The sequence below is a fragment of the Dermacentor variabilis genome, unplaced genomic scaffold (assembly GCF_050947875.1).
Source record: "Dermacentor variabilis isolate Ectoservices unplaced genomic scaffold, ASM5094787v1 scaffold_25, whole genome shotgun sequence".
In the NCBI taxonomy this organism is placed as follows: domain Eukaryota; kingdom Metazoa; phylum Arthropoda; class Arachnida; order Ixodida; family Ixodidae; genus Dermacentor; species Dermacentor variabilis.
The window spans coordinates 1,296,014-1,323,701 of record NW_027460423.1 but is presented as its reverse complement, the minus strand read 5'-3'; the positions used below and the strand labels follow the sequence as shown (position 1 = coordinate 1,323,701).

General features: G+C 49.3%; 1 pseudogene; it reads right to left on the bottom strand.

The window, feature by feature from the left end:
- The window catches only part of LOC142568641 (TWiK family of potassium channels protein 7-like), a 518,233-nt pseudogene that overhangs the window by 73,422 nt on the left and 417,123 nt on the right, over positions 1-27,688 (bottom strand).

Genomic DNA, 27,688 nt, shown 5'->3' with positions numbered 1-27,688 from the left:
ACAGGGGCCGATTACTCCGTAATGAGTGGACACATCGCCGCCCAGTTGAAGAAGATTAAGACTGCATGGGAGGGACCCCAAATTTGGACCGCTGGAGGACACCTCATTACGCCGACTGGAATCTGCACGGCAAGAATTACCGTTCATGACCGGACTTACCCTGCCACCTTCGTTACCCTCCTACAGTGTTCGCGAGATGTCATTCTTGGCATCGACTTCCTGAACCAACACGGCGCAATCACTGACCGGAATTCGAAGTCCATAACGTTGTCGGAAGATCGAGCGATACCGCCGGAGAGCTCTAATAGTCACCGTGCCTTAAGCGTGCTCAAAACTCGCGACGGCATCCCGCCTCGCTCCAGCATTGTCATTTCCGTAGGCACCAAAACGCCTGCCGACGTAGAAGGCGTCATCGAGGGTGACCAACGTCTACTGCTAGACCGTGAAATTTGCGTCGCAAGAGGGATCGCTCCACTGCATGGAGGGAAAACTGAAGTGTCGCTGACAAACTTCAGCCAGGAGTTCAAGCACATCAACAAGGGCACGACGATCGCGTACATCGAGGAAATTCTGGAAACCAGTAATGCGTTTGTCCTCTCGGATTCCGCCGCATCTACCCCGACGACCATGGTTCCCGAACCAGACTACGACATTAATCCATGTCTCCCCGTGATTAAGCAACAGCAGCTCAGAAGTCTGCTCCAACGATACAAAGGCTGCTTTTCGACGTCATCGAGGATTCGACAAACACCAGTCGCCAAGCATAGCATAATAACTGAGGAGAGCGCTCGACCACTCCGCCAGAGCCCTTACCTAGTTTCGCCGCGAGAACGTGAAGCTATAAGACAACAAGTCGACGAAATGTTGCGCGACGACATCATCCAGCCGTCGAAAAGCCCGTGGGCATCCCCTGTTGTCTTGGTGAAGAAAAAGGACTGCACCTTACGTTTCTGCGTCGATTATTGTCGACTGAACAAAATCACAAAGAAGGATGTATACCCCCTACCACGGATAGACGACGCATTAGATCGGCTCTGCAATCTCTATACCGCTTACTCGCACGAACTACGGGAAACAGGCATTACACTTTCAAATATCAACCTTGCTTAACAATAATCCCACAATTCTGGAACAATTACAAACCACGAAATCAAGCTTGAGGTTCAAGAAATCTGTTAAAACGTATTTTCTTCGCTGCTTTATTGTATAACTTCCTTATGTACTACAATGTTACTGTTTCGTTTTTTTTTTTAACATGTTCTGATCGAGATTCGAATTGTTAATCGTTTTTTTATATGTTATCATATTTCGAAAATTGTAACGCTTGTTGTGCTGTTGTTTGCTTCAGAGTGTCAACATGCTTTGGGTGCTGCAGCCTTTGTCAGGCAAGAATATTGCCTTTTGCTGCAGCCCCTGAGACAGCTGTATGTCTCAAACAACAAATAAATGAAAAATGAAAATGAAACGCTAAATACTTCTCGCCGATGGATCTCAAGTCTGGCTACTGGCAAATAGAAGTCGACGAGAGAGATCGCGAAAAGACCGCCTTCATCACGCCAGACGGCCTCTACGAGTTCAAGGTCATGTCATTCGGACTCTGCTCGGCGCCTGCAACATTCCAGCGCGTCATGGACACGGTGTTAGCAGGATTGAAGTGGCAGACCTGTCTTGTTTACTTGGATGACGTCGCCGTCTTCGCCGAAAATTTCGACGATCACCTTAGGCGGCTTGCGACAGTACTAGAGGCCATCAAGTCATCAGGGCTCACTCTGAAGCCAGAAAAGTTCCGCTTCGCTTGCGATGAGCTTCTGTTCCTAGGCCACGTCATCAGCAAGTCTGGAGTTCGCCCCGACCCGCAGAAGACAGCTGCCATTGCAAAGTTCCCGCAGCCCATCGACAAGAAGGCAGTGCGTAGATTTCTTGGCATGTGTGCCTACTACAGGCGATTTGTCAAGGACTTTTCACGTATCGCTGAGCCGTTGACACAACTAACTATATGTGACGTCGAGTTCAAGTGGAAAACGCCGCAGGCCGACGCATTGCAAGAACTCAAAACGACGCATGCAGTCGCCGCCCGTACTTGCGCACTTCGACGAGCACGCCGATACCAAAATCCACACTGACCCCAGTAGCCTAGGCCTCGGTGCCGTGCTAGTCCAGAGAAACGATGGTCATGAACACGTGATAGCTTACGCTAGCCGATCGTTGTCAAAAGCGGAAGGCAATTATTCTACAACCGAAAAGGAATGCCTCGCCATCGTTTGGGCTACAGCGAAATTTCGCCCGTACCTATATGGCAGGCCATTCAAAGTCGTCAGCGACCATCACGCTTTGTGTTGGCTAGCGAATTGGAAGGATCCTTCAGGACGGCTGGCGCGGTGAAGCCTAAGACTGCAAGAATATGATATCACTGTAACCTATAAGTCCGGACAAAAACACTCTGATGCCGATTGCCTATCACGCGCCGCCATTGACTCGCCGCCGCAAGATGACGAAGATGACGACGCCTTTCTCGGCATTTTAAGCGCAGAAGACTTCGCTGAACAGCAGCGAGCAGACCCGGAGTTGAAAAACCTCATCGAGTATTTGGAAGGGCACACCGACGTTGTCCCTAGGGCATTTAAGCGAGGATTATCTTCACTCTCGCTTCAAAACAACCTACTCGTAAAGTAGAACTTCTCACCAGTGCGCGCCAACTACCTTCTTGTTGTCCCGTCAGGACTGCGTCCACAAGTATTGCACGCCCTACACGACGATCCAACTACTGGGCACCTTGGATTCTCCCGGACGCTGTCGAGGATACAGGAAATGTATTATTGGGCGCGCCTGACCGCTGACGTCGCCCGTTATGTCAGTACATGCCGAGACTGTCAGCGACGCAAGACACCACCGACAACACCAGCCGGATTACTACAGCCAATCGCGCCTCCTTGCCGACCGTTCCAGCAGATCGGGATGGACTTGTTGGGACCCTTTCCGACGTCAACAACCGGAAATAAGTGGATCGTCGTGGCGACGGACTACCTCACCCGCTTCGCTGAAACTAAAGCACTGCCAAAAGGCAGCGCCGCCGAAGTAGCGAAATTCTTTGTCGAAAACATCCTGTTGCGACATGGCGCCCCAGAAGTCCTCATCACCGACAGAGGAACGGCCTTTACAGCGGAGCTCACCCAGGCCATTCTGCAATACAGTCAGACAAGGCACAGGAGGACAACTGCCTACCACCCACAGACGAATGGTCGTACGGAGCGGCTGAATAAGACCCTCGCCGACATGCTAGCAATGTACGTCGACGTCGAACACAAGACCTGGGATGCCGTCCTGCCGTACGTAACATTCCCTTACAACACGGCGGTGCAAGAAACAACACAGATCACGCCATTTAAGCTGGTTTACGGCAGGAACCCGACGACGACGACGCTCGACGCCATGCTGCCGCACGTCACTGACGAGGAGAACCTTGACGTCGCTACCTATTTTGGGGGAGCACGTTGTTGGGCGAGTCGGTCGTACATACTTAAAGAAGGGAATTGCGCTAAAAAAGACACGGACGAGACACGGACGAGAGATGCGCCCGTCCATGTCCTTACTCGTCCGTGTCTTTTTTAGCGCAATTCCCTTCTTTAAGTCGCTACCTATCTCCAGCGCGCCGAACAAGCCCCACAGCTCGCCCGCCTACGGATCAAGAACCAGCAGGGGACCCACAGCCGACACTACAACCTCCGACGACGCTTCGTTGAGTACCCGCCCGGCGACCGTGTTTGGGTATGGACCCCGATACGCCGACGAGGAATCAGAAACTACTGCGACGATATTTCGCACCCTACAAGGTCATCCGACGTATTGGCGCACTGGACTATGAGGTCGTGCCAGATGGCATTTCGCATTCACAGCGGCGCCGCGCACGATCTGAAGTGGTCCACGTGGTGCGCCTTAAACCATTTTACGGACGCTGACTAACTTCCTTATTTTGTTGTTTTCTTTGCTACGAGTGCTTTTCTTTATTAATTTTGTTTGTTTGCAGGATCGAGTCGATGCTTATTTAAGAGGGGGGTAATGACACGTGTACTTATCTTTATCGGGCGACCACGTTTCGCCGCCTAACAAATATTCTCGCACAGCGCGGGACGCCCCTGCATGTATCGAAGTTTATGGAATGTTGTCGATGTTTCTATCCGTTGTCTGTTGTCACCGAACCTTATGTTATCTGATCTCATCGCCTGACGCGAATGGTGTAGAACTTTGTGGAAGGCACGCGGGTCCCAACGGTTAGTCTGGAACATTCGACGACTGCTGTATAAAAGCCGTCGCACTTGACCCACTAAATCAGATTTTTCGACGATCGCCGAGCGTGTTCGCCGCTATTGTTGTGCTTAAGTGTAGCCTGTTTTGTGCGCACAGGTTCGCCCAATAAAAGTTAGTTTTGTCGTTCACAGTATTGCTGCTGTGTTAATCAGCGTCACCACCACGTGACAATATATATCCGTCAGTTACACTGCATTTTTTACTAGCACCGCTAGGCTTGTACTTAGCCGCCGTGGTTGCTTCGCTGCGCGCTTCTAAGCACGAGGTCGCGGGATTGAATGCCGGCTGCAGCGGCCGCATTTCGATGGGGCGAAGTACGAGAACGCCCATGTCTCCTGCATTGGAGGCACGTTAAACATCCCCAGGTGGTCTGAAATAATCCGGAGTCCCCCACTCCGGCGTTCCTTATAATCAAATCGTAGTTTTTGGCACGTAAAACCCCAGATTTCAATTCCATAGTCTTACAATTCACGAACAAAAAAATACCGCGCTTTTTCATTCATTCGCTTGGAACATCTGATATATCAGAGTGCTTACCACACGCCCACATGGTCTGTGTATACTCTAAAAACTATGGAGGATATCGCAGGAGTGAAAGTGCCGATTTACTTTTTCAAAGCGTTGTTTCAATGCATTTCAAAGTGAAATGCATTGTGCACTCAGTCAGCAAGGAGAGACTGAAATGTGCTTGTCACTCTGCCCTTCTGAGAGAGAGTAGAATGCCCGTTCTACTCTTCCGGCCGTACAGAACAAAACGTAAGCTTCTCCTTCAATTGTATAGGAGGCCGGCCCCAAGATGGCGATGCATCACTCGGACACACTGAGCAAAGAACACACCGTTTTGCTTCTAACAGAACAGGCAGCATAGTTGAAAGGAAAGCGGAGCCAGCGCTCTACTTTTTTCACTCGGAGTTGCCCCACCGCGTCCGCGCACAACATCGCGGAAGAGCACAACACCGGAGAAAGGTGACCCGTCCAGCGAGCAGCAACGAAGGCCATCTAAGGGAGATCGTGTGTCAGCCATTTTCGAGTCGCCGCGAAAACACGACAGTCGTTCGTCATTCGTTGGATATAACAAATCATCCACGGTGAGTGGATTCTAACTTAGGTGCACATTCTGCGTATATGACATGGTATCGCCAGAAATCGTCGCGGCGCTTAGCCGACACGATTGATAACGGACTATGCAAGCGCGCTGTGTTCCTCGATGTCAATCGAAAAAGCCAGTCGTCGCGATAACTGCATGTGATTTTATCACTTGCCGCTTTTTGTAATAGCCTTGAAAAGCGCAAACGCTGCCAGAACGATGGTATGTTCAAGAATACATGAAGCGAGAAGACACTTAAAATAGTTTGTCACCAGTCCATGATTCCGAGCTTACGCAGAGCGTGCTCAGCGTGCGTTTTGTGTGTTTGAATTTATTCAGTTTGGTAGTGTACTCTGTACAGAACGCTGATGAAATAAGGAGTCACATAGCAGAAGGTGACATTTTGCCGGCGGCATGCTTTCGTTATATCACGCGCTTGACGGCGTCTTTCGCGCATCGGTAATCTGCGACCATTGAAGTTACGTGCAGCGCCAGTGCTAGCTTGAAACCTTGCCGTAGGCATTCAGCTGCATACTGCAAGAGGTCAGTTGGGCGCGCTATTTTGAGTTTACTGAAAACGCATGAGGAATTCATGTTTTAGGCTGAATAAAGTATAAACCCCATATAAGCGAACTTTCGCGCGACAAGCGATGCGATGGAGAAGGCTGTCGCGTTCGCTCGTCGCCTACAAGTTGTACTCCGTGCGTGCAACCATATTGAGCGACGTCTCCCGGTGTTGTCGATATGAGGGCTGCAAACACGTGTCGAAAATAGGGTGACACATTATTTAGTAATTTAGCTTGTTGTATTTTACTGTAAAAAACAGCATCAAATATTTCTGAAGGTCTTGCAGTATGTTCTTATCCTTGCACGTATAAAAATTCAATCGTTTGCTCGTTACGCGCGACAATCGGTAGTATCTGAGTGATGTACATCAGTTCTGGCTTCGCGCTATTGGCTAGTCGCTCATAGCATTTCCGGGCGACGAGCGACGAATACTAGATCTCCAGAACCGAGCGATCTGTTCAAGCGACGGCCCGTTTTGTCGCTCGAAGCCGTCGCTCGTCGCCGTCACGCACAAAATCGCTCTCATGGGGTTTAGCCCTAAGACTGAACTGTTTTTGCTCGTGTGATTACATGTCGGATTTTATGTTTCCTGTTGCGCTTTTCGAGAACGGCGCGAATCTGAAAGAGTGCTTATGTGTACGAACTCACTGAATTGCCGAGCAGCGACTTATGCATCGGCATCGAATATTACTGCTGTGTGGAATTAAAATTGCAGGGGAGTTTTGCATACGGTTATTGTTTTGGACAAGCCTGTGCATTTGCTAATGTGAGTTGGCGCTTCAGAGTTATATGAACAGCTAAATCATCCTTCCATTGGGGGGGGGGGGGGGATGGTTACAAGTGTAATGTGTGCATTTTGCTACTCCATGGGAGACGAAAATGTATTTATCGCTTTAATATTTTTAGTGGAGAAATCAAGTATCAAAATAAAACGTTGCTTTAATTCTGTGCTACCAGTCGTCTGTCGTTAACAAAAGAAAGAGTTGGTTTAACAGACTAATAACTGTGGTCTAAGTGCAACTTTTACATGATTTAAAGAACGTAATATACTAGCTTTCAAACTGCAGCAGTAGTCGAGTCTGTCAAAAATGAACTCCATTGTGCACCACATCAATGAAAATAAGATCATGCCTTTTAGTAAGCTTAGATGCAGGACGCAGTGAACTGTTTCTTGTTAGCATTGGAATGTGGGTAAGCTTTCATGACGTAACAACCCTTTTTGCCCTTTCCTATAGGCACATCCAGTGACGCCCATTGAACTGGGGGACCATATTTCCATCCCTATTGAGCATCATGTTTGCAGATATGATACTCAACTTATACCTTAAGCCGTGACCCAACCAGAGGTGGTGCAGGCGGCACACTGGGCACGTGCTTAGGATATGTCACACGTGGTGTTTGCGACACATCAGACTAATGACAGACTTATGACATCTGACAATGACCAATATTGTATTTTTTGGTAGGAGTATTATAAAATTGGTGCTGAACGAGGATGACCTGTCGGTTATTTCTTTTTTCTTTAAAAAATCTAAAAATTCAAGCTTAGCAGTTGACAGTTGCAGTAATTTTGATGTTTCGCATGTATTTCAGTAGGAAGACTACGAGTTAAGACTCTTTTTTTAGTGCCGTGACCTCATTTCTTGACTCTGTTAATGTTGTTTTACAATATTCCTCCTGTTGACTTTTGCACACGTCATTTTTCAGGCACCCGCTATATAACACGAGAAGGCAGCTGCAAGCACACAAGCATTTCAAAGAACCAGCCCAGCGCGACTCCACGTAGTGCAGAGGAGCGCACACCAAAGAATCAAAATACATTGCCATGCAATTTGAACGACAAATCAAGAATGTGGGTACAGGGTGTCTACCAAGTTGAAATTTATAAATTCCCTGAGTTTTCCAGGTTTTCCCTGAGTACCTTTGCAAAATTCCATGAGTGATGCATAACTATCTTCTATGTCAAGACGGGCTGAAACCATATCGTCCCATGCTGTCACTTTCTAGTAAGCATATGAAAAAAAAATAAAAAAGCGACTTATTCCAATTTAAGTACTAAGGAATAGCGTTTACGTTATTCAAAAAGAGAATAGAAGGGAGGGGTTACAAAATGCACAGCAAATAAAATGTGTTCGAAAAAAATTGCAAATAAGTCGGACATTCTCAAATACGAATAAAAAGGACATGCATACTTAAGCAAATATTTTCAAATATGAGCTCTTTCTATCACCTGATAGCAAGCTCAGTGGTATGAGGTCCGAACTTTGTCACAGTTGACGCTCTCTCTCAACAGCTCTTGAGTCAACCTCGACTGTCCTGACATACTCTCAGGCCGCGCACGACGCCTCAGTGTTGTGTTTCACTACTTTAAATAGTTTATTTTGGTTTGGATGAGGGGGGACACCTGCATCTCGGCATCAGCCAACACTTAGTTTTTTGAGCTCAAGCTCCTTCAAAACGGCGGCACCACGCTTCCTTTCCCGTTTATTCCTCAATGCGTAGGTCCTTTCTGTTCTTGTCCTCTTTCACCACTCGTTCGTCCCACGGACCATTTGAAGCATCTTCTTGTTCAGTTGCAGAGTCCACATCCGATTTTTCGAACTCCTTAGGGGCCGCGAAAATGTCCAAAAAATCGGCCAGTTGGAAAAAATAAATGCATGTCACTTACTGCCCTTAAGGGCTCAAACCGCCACAGGCACATTCGAAAATGCTCTGAAGGCCTGTAGGTACATGTATTAGGCATGTCGGTGCTCGTACTCTGACAGGAGATACCGGGAGCACGTGTGTATAGTTAAGGAATACATACTGTGTCCCGTGGCAATAGTCCCTTCCCACGTTTGTTATGCTTCATTGCAATACGTTTGCGTATGCGTCACCAAGTAAAATTTCTGTGTAGAGGGAAATCTGACTTTCGGGAACCGGCATTATGCAACGTACCGTGCGTTCCAAGCTTCTAAGCCGATCTAGATAACCACAATGGCACATTCGGTGTCATTGCTTACAGCAGCGAATTCTTTCAATGAAAAACACGGCACCCAACGGAAAGAAGCTTAATAGCGAACGTCGAAGCAGCTAAGTCTAGCGTTGCCGCAGTGGCGGCTACGGCTGCCCAGCGGATCTGCGTGCGAGAGCACCGGTTCGAGGTGGCGTGGTAATCAAAATGGCAGCGGTGGTGGATTTGATTAATGCCGTCTCGGACCTGCGGTCACGGCAAAACGTCGGGAAAATCGAACGGCGAAGAGTTCTTGCGTCCGAAATTTCAGACTTTTTTGATACATTGACTCAATGGGAACCGTGGTGGTGGCGTGAAGCTGTCCAAATTATCGGGCATCCGGAAAATCATTCGTTTACTGCGCACTAGCAACTCCTGGCGTCAAAGACGATTCATTACGATTCCTGTCTGTTACTCGAGCCAGCGTTACCGCGACTTTCAACCCTTTCAAGAAAATTAGTTATTGTTCCCTGATAGAGGCACAAATTCCCTGAGTTCTCCCTGAGTTTTTCCAGACTACTGAAAATCCCTGAGAATTCCCGGTTTTCCCGGTTGGTAGACACCCTGGGGTATATTGGTTGTCTTTCTTTAGTCCATACTGAACACGTAACTTAAACGACCAACTAAACTTGCGTAACTTACGCACTCTGCAGAACCCTTTAAAAAAATTGCGTCTTCTAACAACTAATTCCACGCACGCTCACTAGAGAACACGGCCGCCCTAAACACACACGAGCAACCCAGTCATAACCCTGCTTCCTTCCGTCCACACAAGACACGCGCTAATGGACCTAAGAGCTCTTCTCAGTGCAAATGTTGCACTAACGGAAAATGTACGCGCTTAACCTTAGAAAATTCGAAAACACTTATAAAACAGAAGGTTAATTAATACACATGTGCGTTACCATAGGCCTCTCAACGATAACCTTGACCTTCAGGTTACTCACAAGAAAAGAAAAGCCTATTTACTCATTAATTAAAACCTCGCGAAACTAAATGTTTACATAAAACAGCTCTTTGAAACCTCTGAGCTCCTCAAACGAAAACACAAAGGAAGCTCATGCCTTACACATTGAAAGAAATCCTAGTCTCAAATCACGAAAATTTTCAAGTGCTCAAAAATAAAACAAAAGAGCACGTTTCCCTTCTACGGAAGATTTCTTAGGCTTTCGTTTCAAACGTTTTCGACTGACTCATACTTTTGAGCCGTACGCGAGGTGGTCGCGGTTCAAAAGCTATTCTGGCTACCCTGGAACAACAAAAGGGCTGACAAACTATCAGCTCCTTCGAGACGTTATAGTCTCCTGCCAATTTGCGTCCTGGCGCCACGTTTTCCTCACGAACTGGACTGACCGCGTCGCAACTCCCTACCACCTCGTTTCGTCTTGCCACCTGGCGCTCCTTCGCAGTACATGCTGCACTCCGAAAAGAACGACGGAACGACGAGGGACATAACTGCCTCGTGCCGTTTGTCCGCATCCGTGCATAACATGCTTCTCGGTCTCTCTTTGACCGGTGGCTCGAACGTGCTTGATACGCACACGTCGTCAACGACGACGGCATCTTTCTTTTCTTCGTGCCCTGCCTTCTTGCGCCTGTCGCCGACTTTGGCTGCGCTACATTATCCACCGTCTTCCGGTCTTTACGGCGCTGTTTCTACGGCGTTTTCTCTTTGAACTCGCTTTCATGCCGCTCTCTCGCACCTTGTGCTGGCGGGTACACATCTCTTCGGCCCGGATCGGTCTCCTACCCGTACAGTCTGATTGATTTTCATTTAAATCATCATTCTCCCTGCCTCGACTGGCGGACAGCTCAACCGACTCTGGAACAATGCAGCAGTCTTTACTCGAGCTACTCAACTCGCGCTCTTGCGAACTGCCCTCTACTGCACTGCCCAGCCCACGCTGCGCATCGGCACACAGCCCGTCGGTATCGATCGCTGTCTCACGCGCACAGTCCGAATGATTCTTAACTAAATCATTCCTCTCTTGGCTACCTAGACTGGCGGAGAGATGCACCGATCCCTGAATAATGCAGTTGTCTTCTCTTGAGCTACGCAGCTCGCAATCCTGTGAACTACCCTCAACTGCATCGTCCAGCTCGCACTTCACTTCGGCACGCAGATCTGACTCGACATGAGTGCTCGCGTCTGTCGGGTCAGCAGTACTCTGTACATTGCTAACGACCTCGTTAACATTAGATACGACGCACACACGCGGTGACTGTGCCAATTCATTCACAGCTGGGCTAGCTGCCTCTACAGTGCTCTGTTGGCACAGCACCTCGTCGCTCTCACTCTGGCCTTTAACGGCCTCTGTTGCCACTAAGGCCTCGTGAGCAGCTAGCACTTCGAGTTCACCTATGAACGTGCTGCTAATCTCACAGGTACTACTACTTCTCTCGGCTTTCGACTTCCTCCCACTTTCGCTGCGTCCAGCCTACAGATTCCTCAAGCCGCTGTTGACTTTGTGCGTTCAACTGCTGCAAATCTTCTATCTGTTTGTTCACTGCTGCCTTTTCCTTTTCAAGCTTTTGCCGTTTCTGCTCACTCTCTTGGCGCTCTTGCCTAATTCATTCCCGTTCCCGTCTTTTGCTTAGAATTCGTTTACCCATTCGTTCGATGAATTTCAAATCATTGTTACTTTCTAGAATGTTCTTACGAATCTCTGATTCCGTCAAGTCCTCCTCTACGTCTACCTCGATCTCTTCACACAATTACAACAGGTCAGCTCTCGTGAAACACAATAGGACCACGATCGCTACTTTAAGCTTTGGCTCTGCTGTCACACAATACTTGCTGCGATACCCACGCAAATCACAATACAGGTAAAAGGTCCCAGCGAATCAAATCTACACACACAGAGAAATTGAAGCCTGGTAAATCTTACAGCCAATACCAAACGCTTAACCACTGAAGCAGCACCATATCACTAGTCCTTCTCCGCCGTATCCAGTCAGTTGCAAGAGGTGGTCAATTCCAAGTCGCCTCCAACTTGATAAGGACACCGGTCGGTCACCATGTGCCAAAGTCCGTGAGCTGCCGTTGCTGTCTCCCGAGTCGTAGGCCGATCTACGAGCCGCAGGCCGATCCCACCGCTGCCACCAGATGTAAGATTTGTCGGACGATCCCACCGCTGTTTCCAGTTGCAGAATTTGGAGGACGATGCCACCGCTAGCATACAGTTGTAGGAGTTGTCGGACGATCTCGCCCCTGCCACCATTTGTAAGGGTTGAAGGTGGAGAGAGGAACATGGGAGGAACTAGGTGAACAGGGTTTATTTACAGTATTTACATTTTAAACAAGCGATACATTTACACAGTCTAGCGTGACTCCCAAATGGAGCCCGCAAAACAAAGCATACAGCATACGAGCACACAGCTCACGAGTACGAAGAGTCCGCTCGACGTCATCGATCGATGTCATCGTAGACTACCCGCCTTTTTGGAGGAGGAGGGCTCACACACACACGTACGCACTTTCACTGCCCCCCTCCGAGGGCAGACGACCTTCGCAGCATTCGCAGCTGACCTTCGCAACGCGGCCGTCTTGGTGTCCATTGTCTTGCGACCCCGTAGCCAGTTGGTCACGTCCGACCCCAGCCGGCGCCTTTAAATTCCAGAGCCGCTTTTCTCCTGTAGTCGCCACGTGTGTCAGCAGACTGTGACGAATCCTGGGGGCCCCGCACAGCAAAGCACCCTTTTGAGGGGGGGGGGCAGCTCTTCTTGCTGCCGTAGTCCGCAGTTCTGTGAAGTAATTTCATGGTTGGTTAGCGCTGTCCTCGCTGGTTCTCTAAAGGGCGCCCCCACCGCGGGTCGATCGAAACACGTGCAGCGGGCTGAAATAGCTTTGCAGAGCAGTACCCCTGCAGGCCGATCCTAACAGTGCGAGTGAACGATCGCGGCTCAATATTGCGCGCGCGAGGGAGGTAGTGGGAGGGGAAACACCATGTTCCTTCGTACGCGAGACAAGGGGGCAAGCAGATGCGTGAGAGCGTCGCGTTCTACTCCAGTGGCTGTTGCGTACGGCGCGGACGCCGTATCTTGAAAGCGATGGACACAGTGGACAATGTGCGTGCCCACCCGGGCCTCATCTTCACAGCGATCTGCGATGTGGACAAAGTACATGCGCTGAGTGCCGGTAGCTTCGTCTGCGCAGTGCATTCGACGTTCCGTTTGCATTGACGCGATCGACAACACGAAGGTCCATTCGCTCGCTGCTGCTGCCGCGTTTCCTCAGTCCAGCGTTTTTGACAGCCAGTTTCCGCGATCATAGAGCGTGATGTGTTCATGTATATTTGTGCGCGCGTGACGCAGCGCTTGTTCATTTAGTTAGTATACGAATGTTTACAACTTTACATGGCCAATAAAACTAATATCCTTATTTTTCGTATACAGAACTACTAGTTTGCTGTCGCCATCGATGCTTAGCATTTCGGGCGAAACTACAACTTTTTTTCTCAGTGTACTCAGCCCTTAGAGACTGCCCTACATGTGTTCTTTAACTTAAACTCCCTTTTGACGTCCTCGTGGTATACGACGCTCCCCGACGTTTATGTTCTGTAGAGTTCCACTATTCGATACCACAAGCCGAGAAAAATACGGCAAATCTCTCTCCTCCAGCTTGCGATGAAAAATACGTTATTTCTACTGTTCACAATTCTGCCGTCCTCCCGTACAATGTGAACACCGAACGTGGTGATCAGTGTGCACATTTGAACTTCGAAATATCTCCCCACGGTGATACCTGCCGGTATTACACTTGCCAGCATCTTGCCGTTGCAGGAATGCGATATGCCTGTGTTGGCAGTTGACGACAGTCGGAGCCATTCAGGGTCGTTATAAACGTTTCCGGGCCATGCCTAGTTAACCTGTCTGTCAAGCGACGTCACAACATCGCAGACAATGAAAATATCAAGGTACACCCACGAATTAAGTATCATTATGGCGAACAAAACTAACATTTTTTTATTGTGTCCAATGATCGCTCCAGCGCTCTGTACACGGAGCTGCCGGTGAGAATGCATTTCTTTGCGCATAATAAAAAAAATGCATGATCATATAAATTTGCCGAGCCATTTCGTCACGTATACTACATCGCTCTGCCAAATCTTGCTCACTGGAAACAAGTTTTGGCTGCCTTTTGGGCGCCCCGTTGCAGACCACCGCACTCGTCGGCGATCCACTGAAAGCTAAGCAAGGCCAAATGGGGACGCCTGCACCACTCCCTTCCCCCGGCTACCTGCTTTCACTGCGCTAGCCTGGCCCAACCGAAGCTTTCTCCTCATCTGCACGCTCCTCGCATCTAGTTAACCAAATAAATATGGAAAATCTGTCATGACCGGCAAGCTATTTCATTTGAAACCAAAGAAAAAAGAGGGTCACGTTCTCTTAAATTAGGAGAGCCTTTGGTTCGGCTGCTAAAACTACCCTGCGGGTCATCGCCCGTGCTTGCGTCGGTGGATACGTAAATTTGCCTCCAGAAGCTTAGAATAAAATATGAACGTAATAACCTTACGTTGCAGCGCCCCAGGCTCTCTCAATGCCATCGCCTCGCCACGTGCCGATTTTGAAAGAATGGCATCTAGTGGCAACCAGATCTTCCTTAGGTATTGCTGTCCTATGGCGATATATCCGACCTCGATAAATCGCCCATGAGGAGAGACCTGTTATGTTATTGGGGCCGGATCACTCCAGTAAGAGGCAGACGCAGCGAGCAGAAGCACAAACACACATCAGACATGCATTGACTTACATAACACAGATAACGGCACACACACATGACACTTCCCCAAATACCCCATAGATGACATGCAGGTATAGCTCTGTATCGGTGACTTATAATTGGCCTACAGTTCAGGCGGAAGCGCGTGTCGCCGTGTCGGAGACCTCGTGGAACAGATGTCGGCCAGCGGGGTCGGACAGCAGTGTCGGCCGCGCGGGTTGGACGGCCGGGTCGGACGGCCGGGTCGGACGGCCGCGTCGGACGGCCGCGTCGGACCACCTCGCGGGGCTCAGGTGGCGGGCCGCAATCACCGGGTTGCGTCCACAGCTGGCGGGGTAGCCCTGTGGCCGCTCACCCGAACGCTCGACCGCCCCGGTTCAGGACCGCCAGCTCTCCTGGACCAGTGCCCAGCGGAAGAGCGGGGCGAGGTAACCTACCAGCGGGCGACAGCGTTGACTGGGGTGTGGTGTATTGGCGCGGGCGGCGATAGCTCCTATGGGCCAGACGCCCAGCGAGGAAGCTGTTTTCCGTCGACCGCCGAACCTCGCGCACTGCTCACGCCACGGGACCACGGGCCACACTCTCGCGCCACGCTTTTTGAGGCGCCACTGCCGGCGCTTCCAAATTGGTGTCGATGATGATGATCATCCTCTTCGCCACCGCACGGCGCACTGTCTTCATATGTTTCGGCTACGCACTCTCGCGCACCATATATTATGACAATACCCCCCTTTTCGAGAAAGTTGTTCACAACTATTCTAAGACAAGGTAAGGACGCGGGATGGAAAAAAAAGAGAAAAAGGAAAATTGTCTTGTACGTTTGTCCACCTGTTCATGTACGCACTCGACACACATTGTTCACAGGGCGTTGCGCCCAGTTAAAGTACTAATGCACAAGTCTATTCGCTTTCAAATAAGGATTAAATACTTGAGTGGTCGCATTGTCCAATCGCATTTTGCTAAATGAGCATGTGATTACGCGCGACTCAAGTTGTCAGCTCCGACATTGTCACAATCTTTTATATAGTTAATAGTAAAAGAATACTCCTGCAAAAGGAGACTCCAACGCAACACTCTGTTGACGTGCCTGGCGCGCTCCTCTGTGGGCTTGTTTCCGCTGGCATGGTCCCCGGCGCTTTCTCGACTTCGGAGGGTCTTGTGTCGGCGCTTCTAAGACTTCAGGACCGAACGAACTTGTAGTCTTGCACGCACACACAAGCACACGCTGACGAGGAAGTGGAGCGGCCTGTACTTTCCCTTTAGCGGTTGTCTTTTGGCACTTGTCGCACGACTTCACGAAGCGTTTTACGTCTCTGTGCACACCTGGCCAATAAAATTCTTGTAGGACACGATCGGTTGTTCTCCTGATACCTTTATGTCCTGCCATGATGTTTTCATGAGCCACTTCTAATACGCCATGTCTAAATGCTTTTGGTATGACCACCTGCTTAAAGGTTCTGCCAGTGGCCTGGTGGTAAAGGCGATACAACAATCCTTTTTCTTGAACGAATTCGTAACTGTGACCCTTTCCCGAGTTAAACGACTCGCTCACTTTGGCAAAACTCTGTTTCAGCGTGGGGTCTATCAGGTTCCTTAATGAGTTGTCCTTTTGTCACGTCACGTAGGACGTTTGTCGGAACGCACAAGGGACGACTCTTGCCTTGTTCTTCAGTTCTGGCTTCAGCCACGCTCGATACATGCTGAGGCTTCCTAGGCGCCTTATTCAGCTTCATTTCTATCGGCGACGACTCAGCGTTGGGAGCAGCGGGGCGCTTCCAGTCAGAATCCGGATCGTATGGCCCTCTGACGCCTGGAAGATTTCCCAGAACAAGGTCGTAGAGGGGCTCGTCCATACATGCCACTGCTAACTTGCCTGTAAAATACGGCGTGTTCACTTGCACGACAGCTTCAGGCAGGTAACTTGTTGAGCCGTCCAGAAGAACGACGTTGCTCGTTCTTCCCGTTATATACATCTCTGGAACGAGTTCTCGTCTGACAATTGCGGTATTACAACCGGTGTCTCGTAGCACACGAACACTTTTTCCCAGCAGCCGGCCTTCAACCACTGGCATCCCGTCGATGAGGAAAGTTACAGCATTCCCAGGGTTCTTGTCGTCGCTGTCACTTGATCGGCGAGTCTTCTTTCCTGGACGCTTTGATTCTTTCACTGGACGAGTCCGGACTGGGTGAGATTCGGTGAGTGTACACACAGAACTTGGTTTGTTGTCCCCGTACCGAGTTCGGCAATTTTCAACGGTATGTCCCGTTCTGTCGCACAACTCACACTTCAGCATACGCTTAGGTGGGGCACGGCAGTCAGGAGCCAAATGTCCAAACCGGTGACAGAGGGTGCACATAAGTTGCGGTTTCCTGGGAACTTCAATGTTTTTCCCACCAGAATCCTTTGTGTTATGCGTACCTTTTCCTAGGTTTGTCCAGTTCTGCGCTTCTAGAAAGCGATCCGTCAAGCTAGCAAGTTCGTCAAGGGGTTTGCACTCTCGCTCCTTCAAGAAAATTACTAGCTTTGGCTCACAACAATGCAGAAACTGCTCAGAGATCATGTGATCTCGTAGATCTTCATATGTTTTAGGCACATTAGCCATCTCAATCCAATGGTCGAAATATGCTGCAATTCTTGCTGCTAACTGTCTTCCGGTTTCGCCCTCTACTGCTCGTGCTTTCCGAAACTTCTCTTGGTAGCCTTGAGCCGTGAATTGAAACCTCTGTAGCAAAGTTTTCTTTACCTTCGGGTAATCTAACGAATCGGCGGCAGTCATCCGACCGATCACAGTTAACGCTTCACCAGTTAGACACATGCTCACAGCAAGAGCCGATTTTTCTTGTGGCCAGTCCTGTCCTGTTGCTACGCGCTCAAATCGCTGTAAATACGCGTGTAAGTCATCGCGTTTCTCGTCGAACAAAGGAAGTAACTTCTGTGGATTGAGGGATGACGAGGAGGTGCTGGGCGCTGTTAAAATTTCAGAAGCCGCTACCGGCACATTCCGAGCTCCTTCCTGAAGCTGCAGCTTTAGCTGGAGGATCTCACGCTGCCTCTCGTCAGCTAAGCGCACTAATTCAGCAGCTTCCTTAGTTGCCTCTCGCTCCGCAGCTCTCTCGTCCCTTTGTTTTGCCTGTTCGGCCTCAATCCATCTGCGAAGTTCTGCGCCTGACAATCCTATTTGGAGTCCTATAGCCGTGATTTTCTCTAAATCCATGGGGCCGTCTACTAATGTGTGTCTGCGCTCAAGCGAAACTGCCCTCTTTCACTGTATTTACGAGTGGATCCTGGCAGGCTCGCCAGTTTGTTATGTTATTGGGGCCGGATCACTCCAGTAAGAGGCAGACGCAGCGAGCAGAAGCACAAACACACATCAGACATGTATTGACTTACATAACACAGATAACGGCACACACACATGACACTTCCCCAAATACCCCATAGATGACATGCAGGTATAGCTCTGTATCGGTGACTTATAATTGGCCTACAGTTCAGGCGGAAGCGCGTGTCGCCGTGTCGAATACCTCGTGAAACAGATGTCGGCCAGCGGGGTCGGACAGCAGTGTCGGCCGGGCGGGTTGGACAGCCGCGTCGGACGGCCGGGTCGGACGGCCGGGTCGGACGGCCGCGTCGGACCACCTCGCGGGGCTCAGCAGGTGTCGGGCCGCAATCACCGGGTTGCGTCCACAGCTGGCGGGGCAGCCCTGTCGCCGCTCACCCGAACGCTCGACCGCCCCGGTTCAGGACCGCCAGCTCTCCTGGACCAGTGCCCAGCGGAAGAGCGGGGCGAGGTAACCTACCAGCGGGCGACAGCGTTGACTGGGGTGTGGCGTATTGGCGCGGGAGGCGATAGCTCCTATGGGCCAGACGCCCAGCGAGGAAGCTGTTTTCCGTCGACCGCCGAACCTCGCGCACTGCTCACGCCACGGGACCACGGGCCACACTCTCGCGCCACGCTTTTTGAGGCGCCACTGCCGGCGCTTCCAAATTGGTGTCGATGATGATGATCATCCTCTTCGCCACCGCACGGCGCGCTGTCTTCATATGTTTCGGCTTCGCACTCCCGCGCACCATATATTACGACAAGACCACAGTTGTTATGCTTATGATGCACGCGAGGCATATGATGTCGGATTCACGAGCGCCCTTATCGCGTTTTCGCCGCGGAGCACGACATAATCGAGAAAGAAGTCGAGAAAATGCTGACCAAAGACGTCATCGAACCGTCTTCTAGTCCATGGGCTTCTCCTGTTATGCTAGTCAACAAAAAGGCCACCACATAACGGTCTTTTGTTGATTATCAATACCTGAATAAAGAAACTAAGAAAGACGTGCATCCCTTGCCCCCAAATAGACGGCGCACTCCACTGTCTCCACGGCGCCATATACTTCTCATCTCCTGATGTTTGCTCACAGTATTTGCAGATTGCTTTGGTCCATTTCGCCACTAAACAAAAGAATCTGGTGATCGGGATGGCCTCTATCATTTGAAATTCTGTATTTCGGCCTTTGCAATGCGCGGGTCACAATCGAGTGCATAACGTATCCGCTTCTTCACGTTTTCAAATACTCAACCTTGTTGTGCTACCACCACGATGTCACCATACTTTCACTCACATTTCACAGCCACTTTCAGTGTCTCTGCCTTTCTTAAGGTATCCTGAAATGACGGCCTGCAAAATCCTGAATATGCTATTTTGGATGTCGCAAAATAAGCGTGCTGGTCCATTTCGTCAAAGCGTGGGATGTCCAGGTCAATCCTCACAAATTTCGTGCCGTGAAGAACCTTCCCGTATCCTGTTCGGCTGAGGATGTACAAAGCTTCATCGGCTTGTGCTTCTACCTCCGTCGTTTCGTCCACAATTTCACAAATACTGCTCGTTCGCTCACTGCGCTCCTGAAAAAGATACATTTTTTTTTTCAACACGGCGGCTCTCCACAACCTGCTGCTTTTTCTGCGCTTATCGATGCCCTCACGACTTCTCGAATTGACGCGCATATTTATCGGATGAAAGTTGGCACAGCTGCAAGCTGCCATGGAATCAGTGACACGACTGCGTTATTGCGTACGCTAGTCGCGCCCTATCCACACCGGAGAATTATTACTGAATCACAAAACAAGAGTGCATTGCCCTTGTCTGGGCTGTCGCAATACTTCGTTCCTACATGTTTGGACGCACTTTTACCATCGTAACTGACCAGTATGTCCTGTACTAACTGCCGTCTTTCAAGTACCTTACAGGCTCATTGGGTTCTCGACATTCTAGAATGCTTGCTTTCGAGCGTGCACTGCTCTCGGCTGCTTAATCAAGATGCCGACTACCTTTCAGGGCATGCTGCTTATCCGCCTAGCTGCATCGAGCCACACACCGGCGCCCGCGTTTTGTCTATGTTCGATCTCCTTCAAAACGGCCGGCAGCAGTGTACACATCACAGATATCACGACGCTACGGCGTGCTCGAGTTCCCTAATAATTCCAACACAAGAGCGAGAGCGTGCCCAAAAGCAAGCTGCTTAACAGCATCGACTACTTGTAAACAGTGCAAACACGCTCCATAGAGTACCACCGTCGTGACATGTACCGTATGACAGTGGCCGTACATCAGCGCCCTCATTCAATACTGACACCGACAGGTACAACAAAAAAATTGATGTGAAAAATGCTTGTGGATCAAAATTCTCGAGCAACAAATTACGTTTTAGTTGTCCTATTTCAACACATCGCCACCATGGCGGTTTTGTGGTAGGTCTACCAGAAAACACGACACAGTATTCTGCTAAGTAGCAGTAAATTCGGACTGTTATTACGCAGCCTGAAGGTGACCGTCTATTACGACAAATTGTGCCTAGAGCAAGAAATAATACCTACGTGCCCGATACTCATCCCGTCTACCACCGAGTTTACTGGCATCCTAGACAGGCGGCACGCGCTTCAAGGCAGAGCTTCCCAGCCATTCACTCACGTCCTGTCCGATGCGGTGCGAGGCCGCGAATCCATTGATGGCCTCTCCCGTGAGCAGACCGTCCTCGAGGGCGATATGGTTGACGCGGCAGTGGGCGCGTCCCGCAGCTCTCCTCGTCGAGGATCCGTGGTACGAGGCCGCGTGCGCGCGGCGGCTGGAGGAGTCGCCCCCGCGGTGGTCGCAGCTGCACAGGCGCCGGTACACGTACTTGAACGCCTTGGCCAGGATGTCGCCGATATTGGTCAGGTACAGAAGCATCAGAGGGATGCCTACAATGGCGTAAAAGATGGTCACGATCTTGCCCCAGTTGGTTTTGGGAGCGATGTTCCCGTAGCCTGCGATCAAGAACACCAATCAATGCATTGCACTTGTAAAATGCACCAAGCATTATCGCACACAATTCAGTGGCTGTCCAAAGTAGCAAGTTACAAAGTTGTGCAAGATAGGCCTACGCCAATATACCTCTACTTTTTCTTGCGATAGTTGCACCTCAACACACGCAGAGTGTACGATTATATGACTGCTTGATTGATAACAATAAAAGAAAGTCCGCCTTCTAAGAAGTAACGTGCTTTCTTTCCGCGCTTTAAGGCCGAATACATTTCTGAGGTCAATGTTCGAAATGTAGATCCACAGCCTTATTAGTAACCCTTAAATCAGCAAAGCACAGCTGATATCAAGCATACATCCTTTCATCAACACACGGTAGCTTGTATGTGCACTTCAATCAAATTTCAGGAGCAGCCACCCGATCCATGGTCAACCTTTTGCGATTCCCAGGGAGCCCTCCAGAGTTTACTCTCAGGACTGCGCCATTGATCATATAAGCAGCTTGACGCAGAGATCAGACCAGTCCGCCGACAAGTAATTGACGAACGACACGACATACTATATCAGTGGTTGCCTAGTCACCGTGACATACATGGCAATGCTCAAGGGGACGCAGCTGAGCGATCTCACGAAGCGAAAAAACTTTCCGCGCTAGCGCGCAACCTAACGTTCGTTCCATGGAATTCATCGTACATCACAAGCGCGCGCCTTCATACTATGGACCCTAATTTACAGATCCATGTTCCGCCCGACCTTCCACGACGTCACCGCACCCTTCTAGTCCCTCTAAAGCTTAACTGGAGTAGCATTTTCAAATGCATACTCCTTCCTTCTCGATATGGGCAATAGCGCACTTTGTGACCTCTGCGAGTGCAGCGAAACGATCGGGCACCTGCTCTGCGAGTGCTCTCGTTTCAACCTGCAAAGAGCTGCCCTCTCAGCCAGGCTAGGCAAACTGGCCAAGCGCATACCAACGAAAAACAACGTTCTTGGAAATTGGCTAACCCGAACGTCAACGCCAGTCGCTATGAAGGCACTGCTGCATTATTTATAAGACACCGGATTTTGTGACAAATTGTGAGTGTACAGTGTGACGTAGAGGGAATTCGTGGGATATTGACACTGTGACACTACGTAACACTATGTGACGCCTTCGAAGACTGCGTCAAAGCACCTACAGAAACAGTTCTGTACTGTGCCTGTGGCTTTCTTGTTTATTCTTTTTTGATATTCTTTTTCTCTTATGTGTCGCATCCCTTTCCCCCCTCCCCCGTTACAGGGCAGCCAACTGGAGATAATCTCTGGTTAATCTTTCTGTCTTTCCTCTGCCCTTTTCACCCTCTCTCTTTCTCTCTCTCTCTCTCTTATGGAATTTCATTGAAGTAGGCGGTCACAGTGTCAACTATCGGGCACTTTTCGCGAAAAGTGACAACTTGGAAAGCATATTTAGCGCCAGCGAACAAAGACAGAAGGGAAACGGCACCAAAATGCGCTAGCTTCAACAACTTAATTTTCAGGAAACACCCCCCTATTTAACCTATGCTCAGTGGCACCGCCTCATCCAAATTTTAACCATCCAAAAAAGCCATCTCCTTATCTAACAAGTCGACAGAAGGGGCACTAACACACGTATCACTATTCCGACAGATAGGCTGAACCTCAATAATCCCTCGCACATCTTTATCTTTGCGCTTCGCAACATCCCGGCAGGATCCATACACCGGCGCACAGCCGCATGCTTGACAGTGAGTTGACAGTTGACCGTACTGCTTATTTCTCACGTTTAGACCATGTTTTCGTAACCGGTCATAAAGGCACCTTCCTGTCTGTCGGATCTATTTTTTTTCCCACAGGACAGCGTAAGCTCGTAAGCAACAGCTTCTACGCAACCCACTGGTGCTTTACAAGGATTCGTAGTGCATCCGACAGCTGGCTTACGGTACGGGTCTGTTAAGCGACATCTTTTCAAGAGCTTTTCTGTCGCTGAAAAGACCTCTTTTGTGTCCACGGGGCTAGCCATTTTTAAGACTATGTGCTGTTATATGCAGACAGGGCACTTGTTTCCTGGCGCTAAGTATGCTTTCCAAGTCATATTACCAACACGCCCAACAAACTGCAGTGATAACAAGACGACTACCAGTAAACACAAACAAACGTTATCCTCAACAGCTCCACTCCCTTATTCCCTTCACGATGTGATGATCTACCATATGTGCGAAATGAAGTGCTTTATTCAGCTAAATCATCCGCGAAAAGGCGAATACTAGATGTTACTGTGGAAGGCAAGTCGTTAATGTATATTAGAAAGAACAAGGGGCCAAGAACTGTGCCTTGAGGTACTCCTGAAAGAACGTGTGAGTAGGATGATGAGAAGTCATTAGCGGAAACAAATTGCATGCGGTAAGTTAAAAAGCTTCAAATCCAGTTCAAGACACTAGGATGAATGTTTAACAGGGGCATTTTAAGTAAAAAGCGGGAATGGGGTACTTTATCGAAAGCTTTCTCGAAATCTAGAAATAGCGCATCAGTTGGGATATTCCGGTCAAGATAGGAATGAATGTCATGCAGGAACAAAGCCAATTGGGTTTCGTATGAGTGGTTTTTCCGGAATCCGTGTTGGTTTGGATGAAAAAAGTTGGCCGATGTTAGGAATGTGGCAACATTAGAGTAAATGACGTGTTCCATGATCTTAGAGCATACACTGGTTAGCGAAATGGGTCGGTAATTACCTGGGGATGATCTGTCACCTTTCTTGAAAACTGGAATGAGCTTCCCAATTCGCCAGTCAAGTGGAACTGAGCCTGTATCAAGCGACTGTTGAAAAATGAGGGAAAGAATAAGACTGCGAACATGTTTAGTATTCTTTTAGACTTTCGAATTAATTCCATCGATACCGCAGGAAGATGAAAATTTTAGTGAGTCGATAATATTAACAATACCATGTGCGTTGAAGGTGATGCCGTCCATTGGTAGTTGCGGCGAAGGCGCAGGGTCAGTGAAATCACGAGTTGTTTCATTAGTAAAGACTGAAGAGAATGCATGGTTCAAGACATGGGGTACGTCGGATACGCCTACTCGTGAGCCAGTGCTGCCAACGAGAGAAATAGTAGTATCAACATCAGGGATGATTGTTTTCCAGAAGCGCTTAGGGTTGCTTTGTAGCATTTCAGGGAGGGTAGTGGAAAAAAAACCGGAGCTTAGTTTGGGTAGCGAGATCGGAATATTGCTTGGCAGTGGTGTGGTATTTGCTCCAGGCACATTTGGTGTTAGATAACTTGGCAGAACGGAAAATGCGCGTTTTCTTATTATTTAAACGCTTTAGTTTATCATTAAACCACGAAGAACGTTTTCGCTCTGTTATGCTGATGGTAGGGATGTAAAGTCGAATCAAACGCAGCATTTCTGACTTGAAGAGAGACCAGTTCGACTCGGCAGAACGTGAGTGGTAGGTAGAAGCAAAATGATTATGAAAAATAAGAAGGTCACGATTCATGCTAATGTAGTCTCCTTTGTCGTACAGCGTTAGTACTTTTTTGGATTTAGGACTTTTGGTAACGCTGGTATAAAAGGTAGTGTGAAGTACAACGTGGTGACTAAGGCCCGTAATGTACGAAGGAGCACAGAATTCGTCAGGGTGAGTGGTTAAAATAAGGTCAAGAATGCTTGATGTATGGTCAGTCGTACGGGCGAGCTCAGAAACAATTTGAGACAGGCCGATAGTTAAGCATGTGTTTAGGAATTCACTAGATGCCTGACTTTTTGTTAGGGTGCGGGACATATCATTCCAATCTATGGACGGAAAGTTGAAATCGCCGAAAAGCAAAATGGGGGTGCGTGGGTAAGATGAGATTATGGAATCGAGCGTGTCATGAAAGAGCGCTATGAAGGAACTGTCCGTATCAGGCGGTCGATAGCATATACCGATGAGTACGCGAGGGGTTCAAGCATGACAGCACACCCAAATCATTTCCAACGAGGTTACTACGTTAACAGATGAACAATTTAGAAGGCGCTTGGCAGCGATAAGAAGACCACCGCCACGGCAGCCGTCAGGTCTGTCTTTGCGGAATATATCGAAGTCAGGAAGTTCGGGCAGGATTTCGGAATCTAAGATTGATGAATTTAGCCATGTTTCAGTCAGAAGAACGACGTTACTGGATGATGAGCTGATAAGACTACATAAGGAATCACGCTTCGGTATTATACTGCGAATGTTAGTGTAAAAAAGGGACAGATGATCGTTTTTTGGCCGTACGTTACTGCTTGGGGGAAGTGGTGGCTGCTATGATTTACGTTCGAGCACTTTCTCAGCGGTGTGATCAAAGATGTACGTTTTACCATTGGAGATTAGCCTGTTGTGAGGGAGCTTGTAGGGGATGTGGTTAGTTTTCGCAAATTCAATGAGGCGTTTACGGGCGAGTCGGGTGTTAGGGGAGAAGTCTTCGCTGATTGCGTAATCAATCGATTGAAGCTTATAAGCTGATGATAAAACGCGTTCTTTGTCCTTGAACTGCAGAAATTTAACTATGATTGGGCGGTGCTTTTCTCTTTTGAATGTGCCTAGACGATGCGCTCGCTCGATGTTATTGCTTTCGGTGATTATATTCAGGTTCTCCTGGCAGTGATCAATTTTAAGTTTTTCAGAATCACTCCAGCTTTCGTTTTCCGCATCTTTGAGCACATAGAACACCAAATTGCTTCGGCGAGACATGTTTTCAAGGTCATCCATTCGGGTAGTCAAAGTAGATACTTCAGCTGAGCAGTTGGCGGTAATGCTTTTTTTTCTGTAAATTTGAGGTCTTATATTAGAAATGGACTTGAAATCTGTCTCAATCTTCGTAAGCCTAGTGTTTAGGTGCGCAAATGCTTTCTCATGCTCCTCAAGGGTGGACTTGATAGGGCCTAGCTGCTCAAGGATTGTTGACTGCCCGGATTGTAAAACTGTAAGCGCGGTAAGTATATCATTGGATTGTCAGCAGCAGAGGAGGGGGGAGGACCGAGATTAGTTTCAACAACATGTCGGAACACTCGTAAAACATAGCTATATATCGCCGTGGGCCCGGCAGCACAAACACACAACGGTTACTGGAGCGCTTGGCGTAGAGGCTGTGATAATTCATTACCTGCGTAACGAAGAAGCGAAGGCAGTTAGGGCGATACATTTCTGTAGCGCCATCGAGCCCACTAAGCGCTACGATGGTTTGGTCGGGCCTTATGTAGCCGAATCCAGGGGAGGGCACGGCGCTTGTCGCAGATAGCGATGACGGTGTCCAGGGGCTATGAAGATAATGCAGCGGAAGCAAGGTGTCCGTAGTTGCAGGCGGAGGCTCGCACTTGGCTGTCCAAGCTTGATCTTGCAGCGCTTGTTCCATGTCGGTATGGGCATGCGCAGAGAGAAGCACAGGCAACGGGACGACTGTCGATGATGTGCAGGCGGACAGCACTCCGAGAACAGCGAGCAGATGAGGCCAGGAAAGTGGGGTGAAATGCGTAACGAAGAAGCGAAGGCAGTTAGGGCGATCCATTTCTGTAGCGCCGCCGAGCACACTAAGCGCTACGATGGTTTGGCCGGGCCTTATGTAGCCGAATCCAGGGGAGGGCACGGCGATTGTCGCAGATAGCGATGACGGTGTCCAGGGGCTATGAAGATAATGCAGCGGAAGCAAGGTGTCCGTAGTTGCAGGCGGAGGCTCGCACTTGGCTGTCCAAGCTTGATCTTGCAGCGCTTGTTCCATGTCGGTATGGGCATGCGCAGAGATAAGCACAGGCAACGGGACGACTGTCGATGATGTGCAGGCGGACAGCACTCCGAGAACAGCGAGCAGATGAGGCCAGGAAAGTGGGGCGAACTGCGTAACGAAGAAGTGAAGGCAGTTAGGGCGATCCATTTCTGTAGCGCCGCCGAGCCCACTAAGCGCTACGATGGTTTGCTCGGGCCTTATGTAGCCGAATCCAGGGGAGGGCACGGCGATTGTCGCAGATAGCGATGACGGTGTCCAGGGGTTATGAAGATAATGCAGCGGAAGCAAGGTATCCGTAGTTGCAGGCGGAGGCTCGCACTTGGCTGTGCAAGCTTGATCTTGAATAAAGGGAAAATCAGACATCCACCCGTTCGTAGCAATTGCTACAAAGGAAACCCATACGGGTTCCTCGAAAGAAAGGCCTCATAGTTGAAGAAAAATTCGTCCTGGTCCGGGACTCGAACCCGGGACCACCGCCTTTCCGGGGCAGCCGCTCTATCATCTGAGCTAACCAGGCGGCTAGCAGATGGCAGGGCGAAGTCGAATTTGTCGACAACACGAAGCAAAGGCAAGAGTTTGACGTAGTAGTTCTGCGGAAACCCGCAAGGTGGAGATAAGTAATGAATAAAGGGAAAATCAGACATCCACCCGTTCGTAGCAATTGCTACAAAGGAAACCCATACGGGTTCTGTTTCTGATGTTCTGATGTCTGATTTTCCCTTTATTCATTACTTCTCTCCACCTTGCGGGTTTCCGCAGAACTACTACGTCAAACTCTTGCCTTTGCTTCGTGTCGTCGACAAATTCGACTTCGCCCTGCCATCTGCTAGCCGCCTGGTTAGCTCAGATGATAGAGCGGCTGCCCCGGAAAGGCGGTGGTCCCGGGTTCGAGTCCCGGACCAGGACGAATTTTTCTTCAACTATGAGGCCTTTCTTTCGAGGAATCCGTATGGGTTTCCTTTGTAGCAATTGCTACGAAC